An 18,486-nucleotide genomic window follows, 5' to 3' on the forward strand; every position below is an offset into this window, starting at 1 on the left:
TTAGACTAGAACATGGGGTGAAATATTTATATATGTATATAAAAAAAGAAGATATGCATAAGTACACGACTGTAAAGAGAGAAAAGTCACTACAACAAAAGTGGGTTTTTACGGCATACATTTATGACGTGCATTTATAGCATGACATGAAAGAAGACTATTTACGGTGCGTGCTTTTTTTATGCCGTTAAAAATCAATAACTTGACATATTTATGGCGTGCATTTGTGCACGCCGTAAAATGTGATTATTTACGACGTTCTTTAGAGGCATCCCGTGTTTGGTTAAAAAAAATGGACTTATTACGACGTGCATATGTACGCCGTGTTTGTCAAAAATTTACATTTTTATGGCGTGCATATGTATGCCGTAAGCGCCTTTTTTTCCCACTTTTCTTTCCCTTCTTTTCGTCTTGTCCCAATTATTTTCCATCTCATTTGTTTTACGAAATAGGGCCAGTCATTCCCGGTGTGTTCATGCCATTTTCTCCCAAAATTCCACCTTCAATCGGTCATCAACCGCCTCCAAGTCTCCGTCGTTTATCTGCCGTCTCCGACGTTGAACTTCTCAATCGCAACAGCCCTAGACGTAGGTCACGATTCACACAGCAGCAGCACCTTCAGGCTTTGAAATAGAGCCTTGAAGCAATCGGTAGTAGACTATGACCTGAGATTGTGGGACCCTGAGGGCTGAGTTTCCTTGACCTTCGATTCGCGATGCCAGCACCGGCACGGTGGCACAGCAGAAATGCAGAAGAAGAAGGATAGCCCCCTGATTTTGATCGGTATTTTTTTCTTGGACACAATTAATTGCACTCAAGGTTGTGAAATCTCTTAAATTACAATTTTTCTTTAGTTTTTTTCTTGTCATACACTCCATCTAATCTCTAGTGATTCCTAGTTTTTTCTGTAATTTACAATTTTTCTTTAGTTTCTATATTGAAAATTAGAATGCTTTCTGTTCCAATCTCTCATCAATTTCAATCGTCTTGTCAAGATCCCCTTTTTATTTTTTTTTATTTTTCTTAATCTTTTAATATTGCTATTATTTTAATGGGTTTTATTAGATTTTGAAAAAATTACTTTGATTCATTGGAAAATTGTAAGCCAATAGTGCAAGAAAGCCGTGATTAGTATATTGGGTCAGTGAGGAGGTTGAGGAAAATTAGCGTAATTAGAATATCACATGTTTGATATTTATCCTAAATAATATAAATCAATGAATAATCATAGTTTAGATTGGCAGGGATATATAATCTTTGATTATCACAGGCACCAAGAAGTGGAGCCTTTTTATGATGAAAGTTGAAAGTTCAAGTGTGAATTTCTCGACAAAATTGTTGTCTAATATAGGGTGGTAGAGGGGAACTTTCATGAGTTATATTGAAAAATGAGCATAATGGATATGAATTATAATTTCTTGTTTGCAGGATAGTTATTCTCTTCACAATTCATAGCTTGGATTTATTCTGTTGAATAATGAGAATGGATTTTGAGCAAGATTTGATTCGTGATTTGCCTCAAAGCATTATAGAAACCATCCTCATAAAGCTTCCAATAAGGGATGTCATGAGAACTAGCATTTTATCAAGCAAATGGAGGTACAAATGGGCCACACTAACGCAGCTTGCATTTGATGACAACTGTGTGACCCTTTGTAATGACAGAGCAATTGTTGAGAACAATCTTTCTAATTTTATTACTTGGTGTTTATTTCTTCATGATGGACCGATTCACAAGTTTTCTCTATCGACCTCGTACTTGCAATGCTCATATGATATAGATCAGTGGCTACTTTTCCTTTCGCAGAAAAGATATTAACGAGTTGGTTCTTAAATTAGGAGAAGGTGAGTGGTTTAGGGCACCATCTTCTCTTTTCTCTTGTAAAAATTTGACTCATTTGGAGCTTGTTCGTTGTGAATTGGACCCTCCACCTTCTTTTAAAGGTTTCTTTCACTTGAAGTACCTCAATCTTCAATAAGTTTTGATTTCCCCAGATGATATTGAATGCCCCATTGCAAGCTGTCCTCTTCTTGAGAGTCTAACATTATCGTACTTCGATAGTTTAGAATTGACTGTCAGTACTTCAAATCTCAAGTACTTGATTTTGGAAAGTGAATTTAAGGATATCTGTCTTGTGAACACTCCACTTTTGGTATTCATATCTGTTGCTATGTATATGACTGATGACATAGCAGAGCATTTCGAACAAAGCTCAAGCTACAATTTCAACAAGTTTCTCGATGGTGTTCCCCAGCTTGAGAAGCTTATTGGACATATATACTTCACAAAGGTATCCATCTCCACTTACTTTTAAGCTTAATAACTAGATATGGTTATCTTTTACCTCTGTGTAGAAACTACTTGGGATTTTCTTGATTACACATAGCTATTTTAAAAGTTGAAAATAATTTTTTGTCTTGAACTCATTAACCTCTCGTGTTTCATTATTTGAGTATCGGTAGTCATGAAGGATGTATTCCAATTACATATCACCAATTAAAGTTCATAGAATTGTATCAAGTTAGCTTTGATGACATGAAAGAGGTTCTAGTTGTCCTTCAGCTGTTCGTGAACTCACCAAATTTATAAAAGCGGCAAATCTCAGTAAGTTAATGTTCGCATTTCAAAGTTTGTCATGTTACTTGATGGTATGCATTTGCTTGTCATCTCGGTATTTTTGAATGCTCTTGCACTTTTTTGTGTGAACAATATATCAATAAACTTTTTGAGTAGGTTAATGATGTTAGAATTATTTAGATGAACTCTACATTTTGGCATATTGTATTGAACCATATTCATTATTTTTGTTTATCAAACATATATAAAATCTGTTTATATATGATTAATGTGTATCTTTTTTGTTTTGTAATTATTATGGATTTGTTGGTTACCAAATAGACAAATATTTTTAAAAAACTAAATTGACATTTACAGCGTGCATGTGCATGCCATAAAAGGTGAGTTTACACTTTTTACGGCGTGCACACGAACGCGATAAATAGAGTGAGCTTTTACGGTGTGCCCGTGTACGCCGTAAAAAGCTATTAACGGCGATCTTTTACGGCGTTCTTTGCACGCTGTAAAAAAATCTTCCTATTTATGACGTTCCTTTATATGGCGTGCGATCACACGCCGTAAAAAGTCCATTTTGTTGTAGTGAGTGTTGGAATCAGAGGTAAATTACATACATCATACTTTATGCAGTGTAAAAGGATTCTTACCTTTTACCCTAAAAATTTATAGATACTTATACATGTGGTATTGAAATTTAAAATAGGAAATAAATTTCAAATAATATAAATCCTTGAAGCAGCGAGAAGGGAACGTGACTCTTGTTTTATCTTCCAAAAATTAAAGTAGTTTAACAAGGTAGGATATCGAGATGCAGTGTTTTATGTCCCATTTAATTGTTTTTTTTACATGTTGATGGATTTTGTACTCATAAAAGTTAAAGTTATGATATGAAATACTATGGTATGAATGATTGGCCATTGGAGTAAAATGATATGAACTCTTATTGGATTTTAAAGATATGAGATGGTATGATTTTCTGATACATATATTTAAAATTATTATTCAGAATCGCACCATTAAAATTTTATATCCTTCTGAGTATTTCCATGTACTCATCATTTTCCCTATACCTCACTGGTTAGATTGGGTCATGTCGGAGTGCGGGGGTTCGATGGTGTGGTTGTGTCTCGTCTTGCTGGACGAAAATCTAGAAGTTTAGCAAGTTATTTTATTTCTATGCCATAGACATTTATTTTAACACTAAATTATCATTTATGGATATTTTTTTAAATTGTACTGTTATTTAAAAGTTTGAATCGAATTATTTGATTTTCCTTTAGTGCTATCTTATATTAATGAAAGAAAATTTTTATTTAGAATTAATTATATAGGATAAAAGGAAATATGTGCATGTATGATTATTGCAGAATGTGGTGGAATTGGTTATATACTCGTATCCATTTATTTATTTATTTTATCAAAATTTTCAACCATTAAATCTACCTTTCCAGTAATTAATTTGTATTAGGCAATAAATGTTTGACAAGACTAGATGTAGTGTGCAAATTTTCCTTAATAAAATAAGGCAACTTTTGGTTTTGAATGTATTCTCACAATTTGGGACCGTTTCCAGACATTGAAGAAAGAGAAAAGTATGTCATGCCTTGACTTGGGGTTGTTTTGTCATATATATATAGATATATATATATATATATAGAGAGAGAGAGAGAGAGAGAGTATTCATTACTGCATATGTATACAATACATATAAAGTTAAATGGTAATTATTTTAACACGTGTAAAAAGGTTTTCTCTCAGGCAGTTTAAAGTTATGTGCTCTTTTTTTTTTAATGTACAAGTTAAAGATGTGGTGTAGAAAACTATTATGTCTTTCCTTTCTAGTAATTAATATATTTTTTCTGCAAGTTTGAGTAAATTACCTTTTCATAGTTATATATTTTGTTGCATGCCACGTTGTCCAAAATTTAACGATTTTTTTTGGTAGCGATTCAAATGAAAAAATAAATAATAATAATAATAATAATAATAATAATAATAATAATAATAATAATAATAATAATAATAATAATAATAATAATAATTGGGTCGTTACACTAATAGATAAAACTCATGATTTGATGAAGAAATGGAGAAAACAAGTGAAAAATGGCAAAATCAAAACTATGAGGACTAAAATGTAATAATTCAAAAGTTGTGATGGATTGTGAGATAGTGATTCAAGAATTCCAAGAGTCAATTGGAGTTAAACAAAAGTCAACACGATGAGAAATTGTCGAAGAAATGTATTGCGAAAAGTTTTGGTACCAAAAATTTGTACTATGCTTAAGCATAAGCTTACAAGCCTTACGTGAGCAACGTCTTATAAATTCCTACCTAACGCTGAATCAGGTGTATCTTGCTTAAGCACCAAATGAACCGTGCTTAAGTAGGTTCAATTAAGGGAAAAAAGTTTTTTTTTTTTTTTCCTTATCTTGTTTTAGAAACTTTTGATATACAATTTTTTGACACTCTATAAATACCAAAAGCCATCCAAAATGTGGAGAACATCCCTTTGACCTCAAAATCACATATTCTACGTATTCGGGAGGCAAAGAACAAGGAATAATCATCAACCTTTCTTCATTATTTCTCGATCCGGGTGATGTCTTTTCATTATTTCTTTTATAGTTTAATAATTAGGATGGTTGGCTAGGTTTTTCAAGTGCATTGGATGAATGTTTGAACCCTGCTTTCATTTATTTTAATTCGAGTCTTCAATTTAGGAATTTCGTGCTATTATTTGACTCATTTTACAAACCCATTGCACTACTTATTGCTTGATCACCAATTAAGTAGTTAGTTTCTCTTTGTAGCATAGAAATACTCATAATGAGTCTAGAACGCGGTAAAATAAACATGAGTATTTAAAATTAGGAATAATATATCTCACACATGCAATCTTATTGATAATCTAAACTATATGAATGACTTTCATATGAATTCGGACTAGCTAGGAATAGGATCATCTCGTGTTAGTTATAGGTTAGTATATCTTAGAAAAGAGTAGGTAACATGTTAGCTTTATTAGCTGTAAAAAATGCATGAATTGAATAGAATAATTATTGAGAATTGAAATTGATGGTAATAGGAGATATGTGAATCCAATACAAGCATTTATATTACATTTAATTACTTTTTAATCACTCTCTTAGAGTAGAATAAGGATAAATTACAAACTAATCACATTTCTTTTGATGTCATCAAACTTTGAATTAATAGTAGGTATTGAACTACATATTAGACCTTATTCCTCGTGGGAACAATATTCTTAACTCATAAAATCTTATTACTTATACAACGATCCTATACGCTTTCATGTTTTGTCCAAATGAGTTTTTTACGCCATTGTTGGAGAATAATGGATTTAATTTTAGTTTACTAGTTTATATTAGATTCTATTTTTATTTTTTTTGTTGATTTTGGCTACCCATCTTGATCTCTCTTGTTTGACATTCTTTCCAAGTTCTATTCAGCAGTGAATTTGGATTCTGATGTTGGCATGTTAAAAAGATTTTTGCAATAAATAATCTTGACATGAACTATAAGGAAGAAGATATCTATTATGCATTCAGCTATGGGGTGCATTATACTGGCTACTATTTGAATACATGCGCCGAACTCTATCAGCTGAAGCTCCTATAATTTAAATAATATTTAAGATGTCAAAAACAAGCAATTGATACATCTATTGAAGGCTACATGCCTGTGAGTGAGTGTATCCCTTCTGACAGACTCGTGGGATTTGGTCATTCCATGTCGAACGAGGACGTACTAACAAAATACTACACTAATCTTACCATATTGGATGAAAACAAACTATGTGTGAGAGATGGCCTATTCTAGTCGAAATTTAAAAGGTCGGGGTATAATCTACTAAAAAAAGTTTAAAAGAAAAGAGTTTCCATGGCCCGTGGATTTAGATTGTGAACCGGTTATTTAACCCGAAGATATATCAATTATAGTAGGCGAGAACAAAAATGATGAAAGTTCAATTACATATGAACAAAACAAAGATGAGGCAATTAATGAAAAAGACGATAACCCACATTTTGTCAACTTTATTGATTGCTCTATCATTGAATTTGTAATTAAGCTCGATGAGGATGAACAAGTTTATATAGTTGAATTGGAATCGGATGAGATAGGCAAATCATATCACATTGGAGGGAGCAGTGTTAAAATTTGTAGAGCAACAAAGAGTGGGGCAAAGTCAAAAGAGGCAAACTGAGCAAGGCATCAATAGTGTTCTTCAGAATTCCATGACGTCAAAACAATATAGTCAAGCTTAGGACATTAAACAAAGCATTTATTGGGAGGCAACGAAATTTTTCTTTCATTTTTTTTATTATGCTTTTTAATCATATGATAATTTAGTTTATTTATTAGTTTTAATTAGGGACTCATAATCCATTTGTCTTTTTTCCCTTAGATTCTCGAGATTTAATTAGTTTATTAGATGTTTGAGTTAAGTAACATTTGTTCCAGATATTTAACCTTAAATGTTTTATCTAATCATATTGTGCATGAACATGATGTCATAGAACACTAAAACCAACAATGATCAAGAAGACAATGGAGAGCAATAGGAAAAGCTAGCTATTGGATATGTAGATTTGGAATTTAAGACATCGAGGATAATGTCTAGTTTAAGTTTGGTGGTGAAAACATGAGCTTTCTTTGTTCATGTTTTATTGCTTTAGATATTGAACAAAAAAAAAAAAAAATTTGAAATGTTTGAAAAACTCCAAAAATATTTTATTTGTGTGTACTTGTGTGAGTTAGTTGGTCTGGCAAGTAATGATGAATATATTGAATTAAAAATTGATCTACGAATGGTGAATAGGTTGCATGCTTAGGTTAATTTTACTCTTTTATGTGAAAGTTGATATATATTGAACACATGAATTCATAATTGGATCGGTTAAAATAGTGGATCATAGATGTTAAACCTAAAGTCACTAAATTCTACATTCTTGACCAAATTTTGAATAGTTTGGGGAGATTTCATTGTTGTAGAAAGATGTTGAGATAAATGGGAATTCCATGTGTGAAATTTAAAATCTTGTGTGGATTCTCTAAGGTCAATAGGATGAAAGTGGGTGAAAATCTTATGTTAAAAGTCGATTTACTTGGATAGTTATTTAATGAGGGACATTACACTAATCAAGGCATAAAAAATATTTTATTTGAAAATTTCTCTTAGTAACATTTATAGCTCGAGTCATTAAGCATGTAACAACGTCAAAACCTATTGCCCTAAAGTCAACTGACTTGGGAGTCATCGATTTAAAGTTCGTTGAATGGGCCATTTAGAAAGCTCAAATGCGAGAATATTGCGAATAAAGAAAAAAGTGTTGAAATAAAAATTGAGGAATATATATATATATAGAAAAACTAGGTGCATAAAGAGAAGACGTAACAAATACCTTGGTTAAATCCCAAACACTTATCTAGGGGAATTTGACTTTTCAAAATGGATTTTTAGCCTAGTTAAGTCCTAGAGATTTAAGGAATCAAAATTAAAGGAAAATCCTTATCTATTGGCATGTTAATCTGCAATTGGTGAGATTCTCCTAAATTAGAGAGGTGGGGGTAATATAAAAATCAACTTTAGATTACACACTTGAAAAGAAAGAAAAGAACAAATTTGTGGGTGTTTGAATCTCACAAGTGAGGATAAAAACATATTTGACTATCAAGGATCGGGAATGGATAAACTTTTGAATCCATGATGCTATGCTTATTTCTTCACACACACGTGTCAACTTTGCATTGAAAAAGTAGTCTTTGATTTCTTTGTTGTGATCTTGAAGCTGTGCTTAGATTTAATATCATGATTTCAATTCGGAGATAAAACGCCAGGTTAGCTAGCTATATATATATTTTTTTGCTTGTGTGTTTATTTTAAGTTAGGTTACGATTTTGTTTGAGAACAAACAAATATTCAAGTTTGGAGGTTTGATAAGCGTATTTTACACACTTATTCGAGCTTTAAATAATGACATTTTGTAGTTCTTTTGATGAAATATAGTTTAATTTCTGTTATATTGTGTCTAATAGGTAAAACTCATGATTTGATGAAAAATTGGAGAAAACAAGCGGAAAATAGAGAAAAATGGCGAGATCAAAATTATGGGGACTAAAATGTAATGATTCAAAAGTTGTGTTGGATTGCGAGATGGTGATTTAAGAATGCCAAGATTCAATTGTAGTTGAAGAGAAGTCAACATGATGAGAAATTGTCAAAAAAGATTAAAAAAAATACATTGCGTAAAGTTCTAGGACAAATTTGCAAAATTGGATCCAAAAATTTGTACAAAATTGCAAAACTTACTAATAAGGACCGAATAAAGTAAAATTCAATACTAAAATGACATAGCTTAGTACTATGGACCAAATAAGTGCAGAAAATCACACTTATTAGTTACGATCATTGAACTTCTTCTATTTAGTTTTGAATAAAAACGGTTTCTCTACCACCTATTGTATGCTATTATTGAAAGCCAACTATTTGGTTATTATATAGTGTGAATAAAGCTTGTTATTTAACTTAGGTTTCTTAGATTTGTGCCCCCCTAGTGTGGCTAGGCACAATGTAAAGAGTGTAGGCTTTAATGGTGTTTATGGTTTTGCCATTAGTTCTCCTATGTGATTTTCTATTCTTAGACTGTATTACATAGTCCAAAGAAATGAAGATTGTCAAGAATCGAGTGCATAATCGGATGGGAGATCAATGGTTTGGTGAATGATATATATGACAATATTTATAATTATAAAGTATGAAAACCCATGGGCTACAATTATAGTGTGTATTGAGTTATTTCATTAATATTATGTATTTTTTTTTTAAATTGCATTTAAAATTTTTATCCCACAACAGAAATGGTCTGGCTCCACCACTACACGCATGTGTTATGCATCCGTAGTTCAAGTTGAAAAACTTATTGGGAGAGAATATGCATTAACAAAATTAATGTTCTACAAAAATTTCAATTGAGACAGTTTTTGGAGTGTTATATGACTACTTGAAAAGTGTTGTCATTTGTATCTTCGAATGTGAAACTATAATGAACACGCTTTTATTGTTTATCCCATTTATGGGATCCAAGTTCTTTTAAATTAACTTTTGTTTAGCAGGGTATTCAAAAAAATCAACCTAAACATGTTTTAATGATCTACATTATTATTTAAAAAGAATTTGGTTGGTTTTAATAATTGACAGTGCAATAATAACGAACACTCATCTGTCGTACACCAAAGTATGGAACCCCACGTAACTTTTGTTCGGACAGGTAATCAAATTTTCAATGAGATGTGTTTTTATGAGTGTTACATGACTATTTAAAAAAGATTGGCCAGTTTCTGTCATTAATAGTACACATACAATGTACACGCACTTTTATCCACTAAATGCGTAGGACTCACATTTTATATGTTGACTTTTGTTCATACGGTATTCAACTACTTTTGAATTTAAACACTTTTACAATTGTTATGTGACTATTTAAAAGGATATGGAAGAGTTTTCCTCATAGACAGTACAACTGTAATGGCCAGTTGACCTCGCCTTCTACCCACCACAATTCCAACCAGGGGCGGAGCCAGGATTTATGTTCAGTGCGGGCATCATTTTTCGACGCCGAACTTCGAGGTTTTGGTCATAGATTTAATGATGATAAAAAATTAAAACAATATTACAACAACACTAAAAACGACATAATTTATATATTAAATTTGTTCCTTGCGAGTTTTCATATTTTGATATCGTCGTACAATAACTTCATTATCGAGTTTCAAAAATATATCTCTCTCTACATAAACAATAGTGCTATCATTCATCCACTGATCACCCATCCGATTGCGCAATCTATTCTTTACGATGTTCATTGCAGAAAAAACTCTCTCCACAGTAGCGGTAGCAACCGGTAAAATCAATGCTAAAGTCAAAAGTCTGTAAACCAATGGATATACCTTATCTTTCTTTGTCAAAACCAACTTCTCCGCAAGATCACCAAGGCCATTCAACCCTTCAAACTCTTTGTTAGAGCGCATATCCAAAATATAAGTCTCAAGTTGATCGCTAAGTACAATGACATCTACTGCAGAGAAATCTAATGGATAAAGCTCAGCAAGTCTAATTAAGCTTTTCTTGTCAAAAGAAGAAAATGAATCTTGTGGGCATAAACAAGCTACACAAAGGAGTAACTTTGTATTTACCTCCGAGAAACGATCATTCAATTCTTGAAGTTGTAAATCGATGACAGAGTAGAATAGATCTACTCGATAATGATGTAAATTTGTAATTTCTGGAGAATTACGCTGAGGGCGACCACGAATTGCAAGGCGTACAAACATATCATCCATATTGGGTACATGAATGTAATGTTGTTGACAAAAAGAACATACTTCTTCAAAAAAGGAGTCCCACCCTTCGTCTCTCATTATTTGGAGTCTTCGTTTGCACAATCTCACCAATTGCATTGCATTCACAATATCTTGATCTTTTATTTGCAATGCCTTTGACAGTTCATTTGACATCGCCAACACACTTCTCATCAACTGTAGATTAAATGCAAAATCAAATCTTTGTATCAACTCCAATAAATTTGTTGCATCAGATCTTTGATCACAAGAACAAGATTCATCTTCAACAATCATTGCAAGTACATCTAAAACAGAAGAGAACATGGCAAGCAAGCTGACCAAAGAATTATAATGTGAACTCCATCGTGTATCACCAGAGCGCTGAAGGGTTGTTTCTTGATTAAGTCCCCGTCCACTTAAAATCTCACCTTTTTCCAATGCCTCAACAATAAAGTCTAATTGTTTTTCTCGAAGAAGATCACAACGCTTGGAAGATGCTCCAACAGTATTTATCACATTCCCAACCACACGAAAGAAATTAGTAATAGGGATGTTCTTCTTTGCCACAGCCACAAGCGCAAGTTGGAGTTAATGAACAAAACAGTGAATGTAAAAGGCATATGGACTCTCCTTCAAAATGAGTGTTTTCAGACCATTAAACTTACCTTGCATATTACTTGCTCCATCATAACCTTGTCCTCTCAATCTAGACATACTCAAGTTATATCTAGAAAATACCTTATCAATTGCAGCCTTAAGTGATAGAGCTGTGGTACTTGTAACATGTTCAATCCCTATGAAGCGTTCATTGACATGTCCACTATTGTCTACATAACGTAAAACAATAGACATTTGCTCCTTCATTGACACATCACAAGATTCATCAACTAGAATAGAAAATAGTGAGTCGCCAACATCTTTGATAATAACATTGATCGTTTCAATAGCACAAGCATTTACTATATCCTTTTGAACATCAGGTGATGTCAATTTGCAATTGTGAGGAGCATTTCCCAATGTGACAGCATTGATAGCTTCATTATGAGCAGCCAAAAATTGCAATTGCACTAAGAAGTTACCTGGATTGGAAGAATCCTCAGATTCATCATGACCTCGAAATGAGTGCCCTTGTCGCAAAAGAACTCGAACACAATCAATGGATGCATTAAGGCGTGTGACATATGCATTTCTTGCTTGTTCTGACTGTTTGTAGAAAACTGATTGAATGTGTTGCTCTTGATTCATCAACACTTCACACTTAATGCGAGCTTAATTGTGTGCACTATCATGAAGTCCAACATGAGTATGAAGCCTTTTTTTTAATCTTTCCAATATGTAAAACCTTCGCCAACAAAAGACTCACCTCCACCTTGCTTTCCAGAACTTGTTCTGAAAAGATAACAATACAAACAATAAGCAGCATCCTTCTCTACACTGTACTCCAACCAACTACCGAACTCTTTAAACCACGAAGGATTGAATCGTCTAATTGTTACTCCAAATTGTCGTTTTGGAAAGTCATGATCTTGGGGCTGACAAGGACCCTTTAAAATATATGCTCTTGGAACTTCATCTCGGATGTTAGCATTGTAATCCAAAATGGGTATCCTTAGACCAGGATCAGTTGGAAGTTTTGTGACATCAAACTCCACATTATTCGATACCCTCTCATCAACATCCACATTATTCAATGCCCCCTCACCAACACTATCTACGTTCCTTTTTCGTTGAAAGTATCTATTCATTTGATATCTGGATTTAAACATTTGGTATCCAATTATTACTTGAAGTGAGTGAGAATAATTCATAATAACAAAAAGGATCATAACTTCACAATTTCAAAATTTCAATTCGCAAGTGCAATTCACATTTCACAATCCAATTCACAATTTCACATTATCAATCCAATTTCATAATATCAATTCACTTTCCAATTCGCAATTTCACAATGCAATTTACATTTTACACTATTTCACAATCCAATTCACAATTTCAGTTGAGCATCAACATACTGCATACATATAAATATCTTTCAGTTGCACACTTGCACATATTGTACATTGCAAGTAATTAAAGCCACAAATTGTATTCATTGTTTCATTTCCCATAAGCTAGTGCTTCATTTTGATTTTACCAATACCAAACCAAGCAATCTACCATTCTATTTCTACCGATTCTACCCCCATCAAGATTAAAACAGAGCTATGAAATAATGAAAACCGGCCATAACCTCTCAAGTCTCAACCAGGGGCAGATAATACAGAATCATTTCTCAATTCTCACAATAAAAAATCAGCAGAAAGAAAGTAATGACAATTGACAAATATAGTCACATAGATAGTGAAAATCCACATTAAACTTCAATCAACTGATCAAGGAACTGAAAATCCACATTAAACTCCAAACTTACTTCGCAGCAGGTTGGGCTTCGCCAGTTCACCTTTATCTTTTTATTGTATAGCTTCTTCGTTCTTTTGGGCTCCGGCAGCTTCCAGCAATCGGGCTTCTCCTGTTCTCCAGTTTCGGACTTCTTCTTCGCGGTCCCAGGTCGCTACAGTTGGCACTTGGCACTTGGCGGTGGACTGGACGGGAACTACAGTCTAGAAGCCGGCGTCTGGCGAGTTGGAGTGCAGGCTGTGCAGCCGGCGATTCGGCGGCCGGTCGACACTCGACGGCAGAGATAGAGGCGAAGAAGGGAAAAGGGTTTGGTTTTGTTTTGATTTGTTATTTGAATGAATACGGTTTGATTGGAAATTTGGAATGAAATCGGGTCTGGGTAGTGGGTACGGGTAATGGGCTGAGACAAATGGGCTGGGGCTTGGGCAAAATAGCGTAATAGGGCTTTAACAAAAAAAAAAAAAAATTTTGGGCCTAATGGAGCCCAAAAGTTCAGTGCGGGCATCTGACCGCACTGGGCCTAATGGGGCTCCGCCCCTGATTCCAACACCACTTGATTAAAATGACAACAATGCTCTGCATATTAATACTCATCATATCCCACAGAGCTCTTTGTTTTTTCCATTTTTATATTAACAAATTTCTACCATATAAATTCAAACTTTTTTCTAAGGCTCACTTGCTCTCAATCTTACTATCTAAATTAAAATATTTCAATTTGTAAAATCGAGAAAATACAGATGAAGTCCTAGAAAATCTGTGGACAGTTGTATATACTTAGCTGTCATCATCAAATGTGATGATGGTGTCTACATCACGGCCCAATCATGATCTTCCTAGTACCCTATTACATTATTTTATTTCTATAACTTTTAATTTATATTTCACTGTTTCATATAGATTTGTAGGCTTGAAGAAAAGGAATCAATGGAATAGAATTATCGATATCTGAGCGTTTTTATTCACTTTTTGGTAATTTGTATGCATTGATGAATGGATCTTATTAGACAACTTATTATTTATTTATTTTGAATTTGAACTGTGTTATTTTGTAAGAGTTAAGATTGAAAATATCATTTGTTGGATTAATGTAGTGTTGATTTAAATATTAAAAAATTTAATTATAATACAAAATCGAATGGGACTGAACGATTCAATTCCATAACTAAATTTTGATTTGACGTTTATACTTACTAAATAACTAAAAATTCTGATCCGGGTCTATTAAAAATGATCCAAAATATCGTGATACTTAGTCACATTTCTTACCCTTCCCATATGAGAAAATTACATTGAATGTTCCGGGGATTAAAAAAAAATCGTTTGTAATTGAAATCTGAATTTATATTTCTTCAGTAATCTCTATTTCCAATAGCTCTCGTATCATCATCATACATGATTACATGATACAGTATTCCTGTTTTCCAGTGATGTGCTTTGCCGTTTGTGTTTTACCTTGTGCAATTTACAATGACATGCACTACTTACACATATATTGGACAATCAAGGAAAGGATGATTAAAAAATCATTGTTAGATTTGGCTCTTTGCTTTAGCTTATGCCATTCAAGTAGCTTCTTTCGCAACGTTATGGGTACATCTGTTTATATCTTCGTGTATTACGTGGTTCATACAACTACCTCTTAGGTTTTGACATGGAGTAATATGGTAATTAATGATTTCTAGGGAGAATTTTCCAAGGGTTCAGGTAGATATGTTAATAAAAATGGAATCCGACTTATCACTTTCCAGTATGATGCAATTCAATCCCCAACAAGCTCCCTATACGATGTTAGGATATTCTTTTAATAGGTCAACCTGTGAGACGTAAATTTGATGATGCCAAAATTTGGTTTGTTTCGGACGCCGAGCAGGATACCAAATATCATATGGGTTTGTTGTAACAAACGATTCACAGAGAAGTAAATGAAAGAATAACACCCAAAATATAGAGAAACTTCTCTGAAATTTACTTAATATTATTAAAACTCTAGAATACGAAAATTAACCCACAAGCCTGATTAAATGGCTGAGAAAATACGAAATTATGGAAATTTTACCAAAAATAGCAAATCCCGAAAATCACACCAAAATAAAATACAGAACAAAAGACGTAACTTTGTGCGCACCAAAAAGAGCTTTCTAAATTACGATCATAATTGCGATTCTGATTGAAAAGTCATCTAGAACTCTTAGATATGCTAGAAAGTTCGACTAATGCGATACAGTGTCAAGTTCAAATTTTATGCGTTACAAGTTTACATTCTATATTTCACTTTAACTAATTTGACCTTACGTGCGGAATTAATCTAACTAAAGTAACAAGTCATTTTAATTAGTTGTCTCGGTGATTAATCATACGAGTCAATTAACCTATGTTGAAATGTCGTAGTTTGTATATTATGAAAAGCAGTAAACAACAAACAATATGATGACAGAGAAACCCCAACATGTGTAAAATTTCGGAACCAAGTCAGTTACCTCCACTATACCAATTTAGCAAGTACAAGTTATACAAAACTCCATACCCAATCAGACCCCCTGTTCCAATCTCACGTTCTACTGTTGTAGCTACTTCTAGCCTCTTACTAGACTTCCTGGTCTATCTCCTAGAGCCCAATATACTGTCCATTACAACTTCTTGGTCCTTAGCTGATTGTATCACCAAGTGGAACACCAAGAACCTCCCATTTTTGTGCCTGTAACTGCACCTCAATCCACCTCTCTCGATCCTTCAATAAGAGAGTCCCTTCCTCAATAGATTAAGGAAGCAAGGTGTTTTGGGTTATGTAAATGAGATGTTTTTCCCCAAAACAGTGGTTTCCGAATTACAAGAATGACATAGATGGAATCTCCAATTAATTGCACCTAGGATCTTTTCAAAGATGTTGTGAATATCTTTTGCAATGAAAGAATAATGTAGCAACCTCTCAAATTTCATCCTAGGGTTTGGGTATTTATATTTGAATGTATCTAGGTGGAATGGGCTGAGTAAAACACTTCAAAAATGTGAAATAGGGTTTTTTCTACATAGGAGTGTCGCTCGAGCGAGAGGTATTCTTTTTTTTTTTTCGCTCGAGCGAAATGCTAGCGAGAAGCGATTGACAGTGAGCAGTCATAAGTATTTTCATTATAACATTCTCTTAAAATGTCCAATTGAGGTGATTCAAGTTGCGTTAGAAAGTTAACTCAAAGGACTACAATTCTTTTAGAGACAGCCTTGTCCAAATTCTAATGTTATTTATGTGAAAAATGTGTTGTAAGTTATGACCAAAAATCCGGAATATAATTTGTGTGGCTCTTTGATATCCTTTAGACTTCCAATTGCATTCTGATGATCTTGTGTGATCTTCTTGGACATCTTGGTCTCCTTCAATGGCTCGAACAGTAATTTGCCTCATCTATACAAATTGCACCCTAAGTCCCTAACTTTTACACCAATGTTCAATTAAGTCCCTGACTTTACAATTATACAATTTAGCCCATTTTATCCATAGAATCGCCAATTACACTTTTAGACCTAACAAACTCCCTCTTTGGCATTTTGTGTCAAACCATACACAATAAGTCAGGACTTCACAAAAATAAGTCAGGACTCTAAACATGATCTATTCTACCCAGTAAACTCAATCACTGAGTCTTGCATTCCTTGACGTACCTGTTTCCTAAAATTCAAAAACTCACATACCCAGTGTAAAAGTACGTGATGCAGGAAATATAACAATTACAACACTTAATCACAATCCAACATGCTAGTTTGAGACATGATATTGATGTCAATCAAAACACCAACCGAAACACAAACACCACTAAACATCAAAACTCGGACAAATCGATGTGATATGAAATGCAATGCAACGATCTTCCTTATTGGAAACTCTCATGTTTTTATGCAGTAGGTAGATGTATTTATGTCTCTCCCCAACAACCCTTAGACATAGCAATGCAATGCAAGTAATGTCAATAAATGAAATCTCATGTGCATGCAAATGCAGGCGTTCTCTCCCTATGTGTATGCTCTCATTTTCATTTTTCTCTCCCTCAGTTATACTTTTCTCTTCCCCTTTTTGTCACAAATGCTAAAGGGAATCATATCAAGAACAATCTGAGCTATAACACATAATAAATAAAAAAATGTAGTTGTTAGCATACAAAGGTCAAATAAATAACTCATAGACCTCCCCACATACTCAGTTCAGACAAGAATGGAGCAAATAGTACAAGTGACTTATGTGTGTAAAGTGTTACGAATCCAATGCAAGCAGGACTCCAAACCTTAATTTTGTGAGAAGGGACATGCCAATCACTGCCAATAAGTATATTCTCCTACTAATGAAAGTCAAACCGTGTAATGTGTAGTATGACCTATACTTATTATTTTTACTTATTTCTCCCTTACTATGAGCTTTTATATTTTTCAGACTTTCATAGTATACTAGCTCTTCACATTTTTCTCATTTTTCCAGCTCATTAATTTTTCATCTTAAGTGTAGGTTTTTCTCCATTAGGCAACTAAGATAACCCATGTAGCGAGCTTTAGGCCGATTAACACAAATCAGTTGACCAAAGGCATCAGGATTTAAGAGACCCCACAGGCTTAATTAAATAGGCTCCGAAAAAGAACATTAAGATATTGAGCTTTAATATGGGGGGGATAATTTCCGAGTTTAGGTCTATTAAATATTGGTCAATTCATATTCAAAGTCACCCTATCAACATGTGTCAGTCATCCCAAATCTCACACATGCGGAAGAGTCCCACTAACAAATTCATAGTATGTGTAGTACAGATGGTACATGATGACACCTATATTAAGTAATCCAAAAAGATCTAAATAAATAATGGAAATTATTATATAGCTTATCAATTTTAACTCATACATGATCACAACCAACAAGTTCAAAAAAAAAAAAAAAGTGTCATGCTGTAGCAATTTCCATAACCAATTATTTTTGTCTTTTCAAATTTTTCAAATTTTTTTTTGTTTTTTCATTTTTACTAAAATGAAAGCCCCACACACAAAAGAAAATAAAGTCAAGCACACAAAGATAAAATAAAAATGCACATGCTAAAGAAAACAAATGAAAATGCACATGCAAAAAAAAAAAAAAAAAAAAAAAATATATATATATATATATATATTAAGAGAAC

General features: G+C 33.3%; 1 pseudogene; it reads left to right on the forward strand.

Annotated features, from left to right (window-relative positions):
- Positions 1-373: 373 nt before the first annotated feature.
- LOC111409773 overlaps positions 374-18,486 on the forward strand; it is a 28,490-nt pseudogene continuing 10,377 nt past the window's right edge.

The sequence above is a fragment of the Olea europaea genome, chromosome 15 (genome assembly GCF_002742605.1).
Source record: "Olea europaea var. sylvestris chromosome 15, O_europaea_v1, whole genome shotgun sequence".
Classification (NCBI taxonomy): domain Eukaryota; kingdom Viridiplantae; phylum Streptophyta; class Magnoliopsida; order Lamiales; family Oleaceae; genus Olea; species Olea europaea.